Source organism: Hemiscyllium ocellatum, chromosome 35 (genome assembly GCF_020745735.1).
Source record: "Hemiscyllium ocellatum isolate sHemOce1 chromosome 35, sHemOce1.pat.X.cur, whole genome shotgun sequence".
In the NCBI taxonomy this organism is placed as follows: Eukaryota; Metazoa; Chordata; class Chondrichthyes; order Orectolobiformes; family Hemiscylliidae; genus Hemiscyllium; species Hemiscyllium ocellatum.
This window is the reverse complement of record NC_083435.1, coordinates 14,063,831-14,076,246: the sequence shown is the minus strand read 5'-3', so window position 1 is coordinate 14,076,246 and position 12,416 is coordinate 14,063,831. Positions and strand designations below refer to the sequence as shown.

The 12,416-nt window shown below is 46.0% G+C and overlaps 1 long non-coding RNA gene across 1 annotated transcript; it reads left to right on the top strand.

Moving 5' to 3' along the window:
* The first annotated feature begins 224 nt into the window (after positions 1–224).
* Positions 225–12,114, top strand: LOC132832735 (uncharacterized). Its single transcript, XR_009646974.1, has 12 exons — positions 225–316; positions 2,603–2,649; positions 2,850–2,897; positions 4,233–4,330; positions 4,523–4,564; positions 5,932–6,035; positions 6,223–6,272; positions 7,782–7,894; positions 8,090–8,131; positions 9,123–9,330; positions 9,523–9,557; positions 11,722–12,114. It is a non-coding gene; the product is annotated as an uncharacterized LOC132832735 (long non-coding RNA).
* The last annotated feature ends 302 nt before the right edge of the window (positions 12,115–12,416 follow it).

The following is a 12,416-nucleotide window of genomic DNA, read 5'->3' as shown; positions in this document are numbered from 1 at the left end:
TATATAAAACGTTTTCTGTAGGTTATAAAGTTTTTTTTAAATAAAAGAATAAAGTGTGAACGGTCTCGGGTGTCCACGTGGAGTCGAGACTTTTGTGCCAGTTGCCTGGGCCCACTTTTTGATTTTGTTTTCTTTTTCAAATATCATCAGTTAGGGCTTGTGAAGTGGTGAAGGTTGGCTGTTGGTTTAAATTTACTCTTTGTTTTCTTGTTTGATGCAGAGTTGCTGGTTACCGACGTGGTGGACTGTTTCAGAATATGGCGGTGTTAGGCCACAGGCCAGATCCTGTGTGTTGCCCAGCTTCCAGCCTCCTAAGGTCAGTCGAAATATTCTTAAGAGAAAGCTATTTTCCTTCATTTTGTTCAAAATCCATGTTAGCAACAATCAGACTAGGATTTTCCTGCTCCTCGGCTGCTGCCTGACCTGCAGTGCTTTTCCAGCGCACACTAATGTAGATTGTGATCTCCAGCATCTGTAGTCCTCACTTTTGCCTTTCTGTATTCAGACCTTGCCCTAAACTTTACAAGTGAGGTTAGTTACGAATTGGCAAATATTGTTGCAAGTCCTACTCCAAATCATTCAGACTGTATTTTTTGGCCTGATCGGGTCTGCACTTCTGTTGCAGTGATCATTTTGCAGTCAGTGTTTCAGAATTATTTTCTTTACAGATGTGTGTGGGGGAGAGAACCATTGAGAAAGCAGGAAGAAAAGTATAGTAGAGTCACATGTATTAGGGACATTTAAGTGACTCGGATAGGCACGATGAAGGGTATGTAAATTAGTCTGATGTTAGAGTAGGATAGAAAGCCAGTGCAACATAGAACAGTACAGGGCCTTCAGCCCTCTATGTTCTAAAACCAGTGAAATGGGCACTGTTTCCTGCCCTGGCTTTTTTTGAGTTAAAATTGGAGCTGATGTTTAGAGGGAGGGTGCTCGTGGTTGCCCTCCAGTGGAGGGAGGGTGAATGTATATGAATGACCACTTAAGGCAAGAGGCATGGGCCTTGTTTTCTGATCCTCTCCAAACCTGACTCATGTTAGGCTGAGCTTTGCTTTGAAAGCTCATCATGTGGTATCTCGCCTCAGCTCTGGTGCCTGGTCTTAGCAAATGTTTGTTTGGCAGGTGGGTCGTTATATATTTTCTCCTTGCACGCAGACCCACACAGATGTATGCTCTTCCAGAAGGGACTAAATGTTAACTCTTGCTTCTCTCTCCACTGGCCTGCTGGGTTTCTCCAGCATTCTGTCTGTTCCTCCTTGAGGTCTCTTGATCCGACTTTGTGCTGGTTTGAGGCGAAGTGGCATCCCCAAACCCAGCAACCCAGTCCCTATCTGGTGAGGGCTGCCAATTCCACTGGTAGTGCAGGGTCTATGGAGACGAGGTGATGGACTCATCCACTCGCAACTGGAATAGCAAGTTTTATTTTATAGCACTCTTTTTGGATGTTCCACAGTTCCTTGCAGCTCATTGAAGTTTGGCCATTCGTTTATAATGTGCTTGAGTTGGCTGCTACATTGCCTACCCAAAGGGGAAATGGTGACTCGCGCATTTAGGTCCAAACCATCCTTGTACATTCCAAACTGGACGTTAGCCTCTCACCAGCAAAAGCACCATTATTAGATTACTTACAGTGTGGAAACAGGCCCTTCGGCCCAACATGTCCACACCGACCCGCCGAAGCGCAAACCACCCATACCCCAACATTTACCCCTTACCTAACACTACGGGCAATTTAGCATGGCCAATTCACCTGACCCGCACACCTTTGGACTGTGGGAGGAAACCGGAGTGCCCAGAGGAAACCCACGCAGACACGGGGAGAACGTGCAAACTCCACACAGTCAGTTGCCTGAGGCGGGAATTGAACCCGGATCTCTGGCGCTGTGAGGCAGCAGTGCTAACCACTGTGTCACCATGCCGCCCACCTGGACAGTGAACAATGGAGAAGGCAGTGGTCATGATTAGTGTGGTGCTGGAAAAGCAGAGCAGGTCAGACAGCGTCCGAGGAGCAGGAAAATTGACCTTTTGGGCAAAAGCCCTTCAAGAATGAGGCAGGGAGCCTCTGGGGTGGAGGCAAGGGTGCAGTAGGTTGAGGGAGGTGGGGGTGAAGGTGATAGGTCGGAAGGACGGTGGAGCGGATGGGTTGGCAGGTAGGACAGGTCATGAGATGGTGCTGCGCTGGAAGGTTAGAACTGGGTTAATGTAGGGGGGAGGGGAAATGAGGAAACTGGTGAAGTCCACATTGAAGTGTTTCGAGGCTGAAGATGAGGCATTCTTCTTCAAGGCGTCGGCGATGGAGGAGGCCCAGGGCCTGTGTCTCCTCGGTAGAGTAGGAGAAGGAGTTGAAATGTTCCTCCACGGGGCGCTGGGGTTGGTTGGAGGTGCAGGACATGGGTGAGATCCATTGGAGGGCATCTTCAACCGAGTGGGAAGGGAAATTGAAATGGCTGAGTGAGGTCCTACTTTTGAAGGGTGGGTAGGGAAGGGACAACAAATGTTGACTTTGCAAGCAACGTCCGCACTTCACAAAACAACAATGGAGGGGGGGTGGGGAAGGGAAGAGTAAAGACAGAATTTTGTTTCATGTTATCTTCTTTTACAGATTGATGACTGGGAAATCTCGGGATCCTGACTTTGCATTGTGACCAGGTACAGACATTCATTCAGAATGAATTGACTCTCAGGTTGAATATTTCAGTAATAATGATGACTCTTTACAGACTAGAGTTACAGATTTAAATCTGACGACACTTTCACAGTGCTCTGAATACTTGTCAATACTTGGCTGTTGTCCAATGTGTGTCTGAAGGGTATCATTCAATTTTCCTCCTTTTTTTTCTGTTTTATAGGTTTGGAGAGGTGACCTAGGACTCGAAGTGTTGCTGAGTGGCTCTGAGGTGAGTTGCTCTCTCTATCTTAGTGGGATGTGGTGGCCTTGTGGTAGTGTCAATGGATGAGTAATTGTAATGCTCTGGAAGTATGGGTTCAAATTTCACAGCAACTGATAAAGTCTTAAATTTCAAGTCTGGAATTGAAAGCAATAATTGTTATTTGAAACTCACTGAATTTGTGGGAGTCCTTCAAGGAAGGATGTCTGCAGTTCTCACCCGGTCTGGCTTAACCTGTGGTCTCCAGATACACAGTGACATGGTGGATTCTTAACTGGTCATTGCATTGGCCCAGAGCACCGCTGGGTTCAAGGGCAGTTAGGGATGGACAACAAATGGTGACTTACCCAGAATTGTTAGGGAAGATTGTGGGTGGCACAGTGGTTAGCACTGCTGCCTCACAAGCGCCAGAGACCCAGGTTCAATTCCCGACTCAGGCGACTGACTGTGTGGAGTTTGCACATTCTCCCCATGTCTGTGTGAGTTTCCTCCGGACACTCCGGTTTCCTCCCACAGTCCAAAGATGTGTGGGTCAGGTGAATTGGCCATGCTAAATTGCTCATAGTGTTAGGTAAGTGGTAAGTGTAGGGGTATGGGTGGGTTGCGCTTCGGCGGGTCGGTGTGGACTTGTTGGGCCGAAGGGCCTGTTTCCACACTGTAAGTAATCTAATCAAATCTAAATTTGTTGGGTGAAGGGGCAGCGGTGTGGTCAGCTGGACTGGCAAAGAATTGTTTTTGTTTTTGTTTCACAAAGTATCTCAGAACTGACTCCGATCTCCCTCCCCCTCCCCCCAATTATACCTGGCAGCTATGGTCAGAAGTGGTGAGTTTGTAGCTCCCTGTACAGTGTGGAAGGAAGCCATTCAGCACATAGCGTCCACACTCGCCCTCCTGAAGACTATCCCACCCAGAATACAATTCCCCCCATCCACCCCCAGAATGATCCCTGCAACTGTGGATTTCCCATGCCCTCTCCACTCATTCTTTGACCCACACCACTGGACACTATGGATGGTTTAGCATGACCGATCCACCTAAACTGCGCATCTTTGGACTTTGGGAGGAAACCCACGCAGATGGGGGAAACATGCAAACTGCACACAGTTGCGTGTGGGTGGATTCGAACCCAGGTGCCCAGTGCTGAGAGGAAGCAGTGCTAACCACTGAATCTCAGTGCGGCCCCTTATGTCCAAGGCATTCACGGTAACAGTTTACAGATTCTCAAGTCAAACTTGACAAGTAGGCGTGTTACTCTGAACACTTTCCCACAAACGTTGCTGCGTACCTGGTGTCTGGTTTTTGGGTACTGGGTGCACAGTATTTAACAATATTCCTGTCTTGCAGGTTCGCTGGCTGGAGTGGAAGACTGTGATAGGCAGCATTCACGCTATGGAAACAAGTCCCTCACCCGGACCGGGTTGTGTCAGCTCTACACAGTCTGGGTATGTGATAGTTTTTATTACAGCCTGCGATTGAGGGGCTACAAGAGTATTAATGACTCTTCACAGACTAGAGTTACAGATTTAAACCTGACGACACATTCACAGTGCTCTGAATACTCATCAGTGCTTGGCCGTTGTCTGACGTATGTCTGGAGAGCATTATTCAGTTGTTCTCCTGTTTCTGTTTTACAGATCCTAAGAGGTGACGTAGGACTTTAATTGTGTGGCTCTGAGGTGAGTTGCTCTTTTTATGTCAATTTGTGGGATCTGGTGGTCTAGTGGAAGCGTCAATGGACTAGTAATCCTAATGTCACCATGCTAGGTACATCATCAGTGAGCCTCTGGATGAAGCACTGGTGGCATGGCCCGCTTTTTGTTTGTGTTTTTAACTCAGGAAACCATCAAACAGACAGTCACACCAACAGGAAAACAACACATACTGACCAAATACTGAACTAGAAGCAAAACTAATGTCATTTACAAAATACCTTGCAAGAACTGCAACAAACACTACATTGGACAATAAGCAGAAAATTAGTGACCAGATACATGAACATCAACTAGCCACGAAAAGACATGACCCACTCTCACTAGTATCTTTGCATACTGATAAGGAAGGACACCACTTCGACTGGGACAACACATTCATCCTAGGAGAAGCCAAACAGGCACGCAAAAAAATCCCTGGAAGCATGGTATTCTAACCGGAACTCTATCAATAAACACATCGAATTAGACCCTATTTTCTACCCCTGAAGTAACCACAGGAAATGACATCCCCATAAGAAATGACACCACCCCCAGCGAATTAATTTTACCAACCCAAGGAAACCTGAACACTTAAATAGAAAGTGGGCCATGCCACCATTGCTTCATCAGGAGGTTCACTGATGATACCTAGTATGGTGACGAAACGTCTGAAAGCGAACCTTCTAGCTCAGCAAGCAAACCTACATCCAGTTTTTGGGGGAGCTGGACTGGCGAAGAATGGCTGGTTTATGTTTTACAGAGTGAGGACTGGGCACCTCTGAACTGACCCCTCATCTCCCCACACCCCCAGATTATACCTGGCCGTTAGGAACAGAAGTGGTGAGTTCGTAGTTCCCACTCCAGGGTGAAAGGAGGCCATTTGGCGCACTAAATCCATACTAACTCTCCCGAAGACCATGCCACCCCCCACCCCCGAACCACCTCAAATTCTTGCACCCAATCTAGATGTCCCTGGATGGACAATTTAGCATTGCCGGTCCACCTAAACTGCACATCTTTGGTCTTTGGGAGGAAACCCACACAGATGGAGGAGTGTGTAAACCACACACACACACACACACACACACACACACACACACACACACGTGTGTGAGGGTGGAATCGAACCCAGGTGCCCAGTGCTATGAGGCAGCAATGCTAAACACTGAACCACAGCGAGGCCCCTTATGTCCAAGGCATTTACAGTGACAGTTTACAGATTCCAAAGACAACAATGACAATGTGTGTGATTCTGAACAGATTCCCTCCTCCCCGTCCCGCAAATGTTACTACATATCTCCTGGTTTTCGGGTACTGGGTGTGCTGTATTTAACAATATTTCCCTCTTGCAGGTTCGCTGGCTGGGATGGAAGGCTGGTATTGCACAGCTGTGGACAACACGGAAACAGGCCCTTCACTCTGACTGGGTTGTGTCAGCTCCATGCAATCTGATTGGGTACGTGATAGTTTTTATTACATCCTGTGATTGAGGGGCTACCAGAGTATTAATGATGACTCTTCACAGACTAGAGTTACAGATTTAAACCTGACGACACATTCACAGTGCTCTGAATACTCGCCAGTGCTTGGCTGTTGTCCGATGTGTGTCTGGAGGGCAGCGTTCAATTGGCCTTCTGTTTCAGTTTTACAGGTTCCCAGAGGTGGCCTCGGACTCAGATTACGTGGCTCTGAGGTGAGTCATTCTCCTTTTGTCTATTTGTGAGATACGGTGGCCTCGTGGAAGCGTCAATGGACTAGACATCCTAATGTCCTAGAAGCATGGGTTCAAATCTCGTAGCAGCTGATGAATTTTGAAATTTAAAGTCTAGAATTGAAGTCCGTCAAGGAACAAAGTCTGCAGTTCTCACCCGGTCTGGCTTAACGTGGGGACTCTGGACAGATTGTTAACTGGTCCTTAAATCGGCCAAGAGAGCCACTTAGTTCAAGGGCAGTTAGGGATGGGCAGAATATGCATGTGTCCAGGAAAGAATGTAGTTTTGGGGGCTACCGAGTTTTGAAGAGACTTGTAGCTCAAGTTTAGGTTCTGGATGTAGGTTTGCTCACTGAGCTGGAAGGTTCATTTTTTAGATGTTTTGTCACCATACTAGCTCACATCTTTAGTGAGCTGCTGGATGGCTGTTGGTGGCATGGCCCGCTTTGTATTTGTGTTTATAACTCAAGAATCCCAGCAAACCATCAGGCAGACAGTCACCCCAACATTAAGCAGGGAAAAGGATGCAATCACACTCAATACACAAGAAAGGAAAGCACTAGAAAGACTCAAGATAAAAGCAATGCGCTCCTACCTGCTTGACAGTCATTTTAAAACAGAGACTACATTGAGAAAGTGAACATACCACTTGCAGATACCAACACTTAACAACTTCTGGGTGGCACAGTGGTTAGCACTGCGGCCTTGCAGCGCCAGAGACCTGGGTTCAGTTCCCGTCTCAGGTGATTCTGTGTGGAGTTTGCACATTCTCCCCATGTCTGCCTGAGTTTCCTCCGGCTGATCCGGTTTCCTCTCACAATCCAAAAATGTGCAGATTAGGTGAATTAGCCATTCTAAATTGCCCCAAGTGTTAGGTGAAGGGGTAAATGTAGAGGAATGGGTCTGGGTGGGTTGTGCTTCGGCGGGTTGGTGTGGACTTGTTGGGCCGAAGAGCCTGTTTCCACACTCTAATCTACTCTTTTTAAAAAAAAACTAGTGCCAATAATCCTGACCACAGCTAGAGAACCAAATCACAGCCCTACTCAAACAAAACTTCAGAAATCTGAAGGAATAAATAAAACAGACTTCCATACTGATCCAGCACACCACGCTTCTACAGATTACCGAAAATTCACCAACCAGGAGCACCCCCTCAGATCCATAGTCTCGCTACCTGGGACACCAACTTAGAGATGGCCTAGGAGCGACAGCAAAGACTAAAACACACAGTAGAAGACTCATGCCACTCCATCCACTCCACTCAAGAACTCCTGAAGACCATCAAAGATGCTGATGCACCTAAACTGCACATCTTTGGACTTTGGGAGGAAACCCATGCAGATGAGGGGAAATGTGCAAACTCCACACAGATAGTCATGTGAGGGTGGTCGCTCTCGCTCTCGCTCTCTCGTCCCCCCCCCACACATGTTGCTGTGTACCTCTGTTTCAGGTACTGGGTGCACTATATTTAACAACATTCCCCTCTTGCAGGTTTGCTGGCTGGGTTGGAAGACTCGTGTTACACAGCTGTGGGCAGGCAACATTCACGCGATGGAAACAGACTCCTCACCCTGACTGGATTGTGTCAGCTCCACACAATCTGGGTATGTGATAGTTCTTACTACAACCTGCGATTGAGGGGCTACAAGAGTATTAATGATGACTCTTCACAGACTAGAGTTACAGATTTAAACCTGACGACACATTCACAGTGCTCTGAATACTCGCCACTGCTTGGCTGTTGTCCGATGTATGTCTGGAGAGCATTATTCAGTTGTCCTCCTGTTTCTGTTTTACAGATCCTAAGAGGTGACGTAGGACTTTAATTGTGTGGCTCTGAGGTGAGTTGCTCTTTTTATGTCGATTTGTGGGATATGGTGGTCTAGTGGAAGCGTCAAAGGACTAGTAATCCTAATACCCTAGAAGCATGGGTTCAAATCTCAGAGCAGCTGATAAATTTTCAAATTTAAAGTCTAGAATTGAAAGCAACAGTTGTTTAAAACTCCTATTTTGTGAGAGTCCTTCAGGGGAGAAAGTCGGCAGGTCTCACCCCGTCTGGCTTAACCTGGGGACTCCGGACCCACAGCGACATGGCAGATTGTTCACTGGTCCTTAAATCGGCCCTGCAAGCCACTTAGTGCGAGGGCAGTTAGGGATGGGCAACCAATGCTCACTTACCCAGGAATGCACACAGTCCCCGGCAAGAAGAAAGTTGGTGTGTCGGCTGGACTGGTAAAGAATGGCTCTGTCTCGTTTGAGGAAGCAAGGGCTGAGCGTCTTGGAACTAACCCTTTGTGGTCCCACCCCTTCCCCTTCACACACAGCCTGATTTTCTAGCCACTATGTGCAAAAATGGTGAGTTCGGAGACCACTCTGTCAGTGTTGCAGCAGGCCATTCAGTCCGTCAAAATCCATACTAACCCTCCTGGAGACCATCCACCTAGAATTCCCCCTATTCCTGTAACCCTGCATTCCCCATGGCCAACCTACCCAACCCGTACTGGCGATTTAGCACAGCTAGACGACCTAACCTGCATGTCCTTGGTCTGGGAGGAAACTGGATCACCTGGAGGAAACCTGAACAGAATGTGCAAACTGCACACACAGTCGCCCGAGGGTGGAATTTAACCCAGGTCCCTGGCGCTTTGAGGCAGCAGTGCTAACCACTGAGCCACCCCTTGTGTCCAAGGCATTCACAGTGACAGTTTACTGATCAAAAGTCAAACTTAACAATATGCTGTTACGCTAAACACTTCCCCCAAACATTGCTGCATACCTCTGTGTTTTTTTGGGTGCTGGGTGAGCAGTATTTAGCTACGTTCTCTCATGCAGGTTTGCTGGCTGGGATGGAAGGCTGGTGTTATACATTTGTGGACTGACAGCATGCTATTCCTGATGAAGGGCTTATGCTCGAAACGTCGAATTCTCTATTCCTGAGATGCTGCCTGGCTTGCTGTGCTTTGACCAGCAACACATTTGCAGCATGGAAACTGGCCCCTCAACCTGATTGGGTTGTGTTGGTTCCATGCAATCTGATTGGGTATGTGATAATTTTATTACAACTCTGTATTGGGGGGCTACAAGAGTATTAATGATGACTCTTTACAGACTAGAGTTACAGATTTAAACCTGACGACACATTCACAGTGCTCTGAATACTCGTCACTACTCAGCTGTTGTCCATTGTACATCTGGAGGGCAGTGTTAGTTATCCTCCTGTTTTTGTTTACAGGTTCGGAGACTTGACTGAAATGCCTCATCGTTGAGGTGAGTTGCAGCTTTTTGTGTTTGTTCGATAAACTTGCAGGGAGAGGTGATAGATTGGTACTGATATTGTGGGGTCGGTCACCTCATTTGGCCAGTTTGTGATGCACAGCAATCACAGTGAGAGTTACCATGAAGGACTGTCCTTCTCAATCGCACTCCTGGCTAAGATATTATGACCCTCTGGTTAAACCCCACCATCAGATGCGACTTTTTTGCTTTTATTCTTTCTGTAATGAGAAAGCTGCTTTCTCATTACAGAAAGAATAAAAGCAAAAAAGTCGCATCTGATGGTGGGGTTTAACCAGAGGGTCATAATATCTTAGCCAGGAGTGCGATTGAGAAGGACAGTCCTTCATGGTAACTCTCACTGTGATTGCTGTGCATCACAAACCGGCCAAATGAGGAGAAGATCATAGCAACTGGACCTCAGGATTATCAGTCCAGGTTGACCAGTTTATATTCTATTAATGAAATAATTAATGAGGGGGTGGGGAAAAACCTGGTGTAGAATGCTGGTCTCTGGTAAGGTGGTGGTCGCTGTTGTAAAAACAGACCTGGCTCACTGATGCCCTCTAGTGAAAGAAATCTGCCATCCTTATCTGGTCTGAACCACATGCCTTCAGTGTTGGCCTAGTGGTATTGTCGCTCGACTGTCAAATCCGGAGACCCAGGAAGTGTTCTGGGGAGCACCGAGTTCGAATAGTGCCTTGGCAAATGGTGGAGTTTAAATTCAGTAGATATCAGGAGTCTTGTATTGATGACCATTCCTGACTGACAAGAAAAAATGCATTTTGATTCCCTGATGTTCTTCAGGGAAGGAAATTAAGGTTTAGAATTGATCCTAGGGTATTTCTTATCTGATCCAATCTATAGATGGTGACCTATTGGTAATGTCAGTGGACTAGTGATGGAATTCCTATAAGGGTGGGTTGCCAGTGTGTGACTTTGGGGAGGGGGTGGGTGGAAATTTGCTCAGCATGACCAAATTCCAGAAAATTGCTGTTTGTTGGAAGCATAAGCATTAAAATCTGCAAAAAAAACTTTCCAACGCAATAAATCAGCTATTTAAGAGTATTTATTAGAAATGCTGAATAGCAAACCTAGTTAATAGAACTTTTTTTTTTCAAGAAATCAAGCTGGACAGGGGCCTCGCTCTCTGTTTCTCTTTCTTTTGCACACTCCTTTTCAAGGCAATTGGAGATGATGGGCATTTAGTGAGTTTTTCTTTGTTAAAATCCTGCTTGCATTCTTTCTCTTTTTCAGATTTATACAGTGAAGGATGAAAGTTTAAAGTAATGAGGAGTGTAAATAATTCATCATTATAAATGGTTGTGTCACAGGGTAAACTCTCCTGCTTAAATTAAAACTAGCAACACAGAAAAGATTTATCCCATGCAGTAATCTAAAACTTCAAGGCCAAGAACTATTTAAAGTAAAAATTATCAACTTTATTTAAAGTACAACAGGATAATTAGCAACTATTTACAATTCCTTCCTCTAACCTATCTTTTACCTTCCCTTCTGTAATCCTAGTCTGATAAAACTCCCAATTAAAATTTACAAAACAACACTTATCTCAAAAAACGGCAGCTTTAGTTGCTCCTCTGTATTTCGGTCATGTTTTCTTCTCCTTGGGGATACTGCTTCACAGCTTACTGATCGATAAAGGTACTTTTAAGAGAGCTATTCTGGACAGTGTTCAATGTTGTTGGCTTGGCAGTTCTCTTCCCGAATGTTCAATTTTCCCCAGTCTTAGACCCCAAAGCATTGGATTGTATCTTTTGGCTTTTAAGATTTGACAATATACTCAATTCAAACTTTATTGGAATTTGGTATTTTTTGGGATATAATTTAAACTGGCCAAATTCAAATATGTTTCCAGGCAACAAGCTACCCCAGTAGCTGGTCCATATGTTACATTGTGTCTTACTGAGAACACTTGGTGCTGTCATTGCTAGCTTTTACCCTCTTAAAGGTACAGTACACCGACATCTTCATAACAATATTAAGGTCCTTGTTGGAGTGCTTAATGATGACACTATACAGGCTAGAGTTACTGAATTACTACCTTTGTTGATCTCAGTGCTTTGAAAGTGCAGATCGTCTGATGCGTGCATTTTGCAGCTAATATTGAGCCGTTCTGAGTCTGTGTGTTCCTTCATAGGTTGCAGGGAGCCAGGGCAGGGATGCGATCTTCCTGTGACTACGGCACAAGTGGGAGAAAATGTGGATAATTTTCTTTTGTGAAGCTTTCATCGCCTGAAGCTGACCAGTCAGCTTGTGCAGTCCTGCCACTTGGTTGATGTTTTTTACTTGAAGGGTTAAGCTGTATTTGTGTTGAGTGCTGCAAAGTTTTCTTTGTCTGGGGTGGGGGGGTGGAATCTGTGCTGGTAATAAAGTAAGCCTGATGGTCCTGTCATTGGTATTCAAAGTTGCATGCTTTCCTTTACCCAGTGTGGTTAGTGTCATTCCCTCAGCACATTTTGGAATCATAAAATCCCTGTAGTGTGAAAGCAAGCCATCTGTCCCATTTGAGCTGAAAATGTGTTGCTGGAAAAGCGCAACAGGTCAGGCAGCATCCAAGGAACAGGAGATTCGACGTTTCGGGCATAAGCCCTTCTTCAGGAATTCTTCAAGGCATATGCCCGAAACGTCGAATCTCCTGTTCCTTGGATGCTGCCTGACCTGCTGCGCTTTTCCAGCAACACATTTTCAGCTCTGATCTCCAGCATCTGCAGACCTCACTTTCTCCTCGAAGATCTGTCCCATTGAGTCCACACTGATCATCTAAACAGCACCCAGACCCACACCTATCCCTGTAACCATACATTTCCCATGTCCAACCCACCCTGGCCTGCA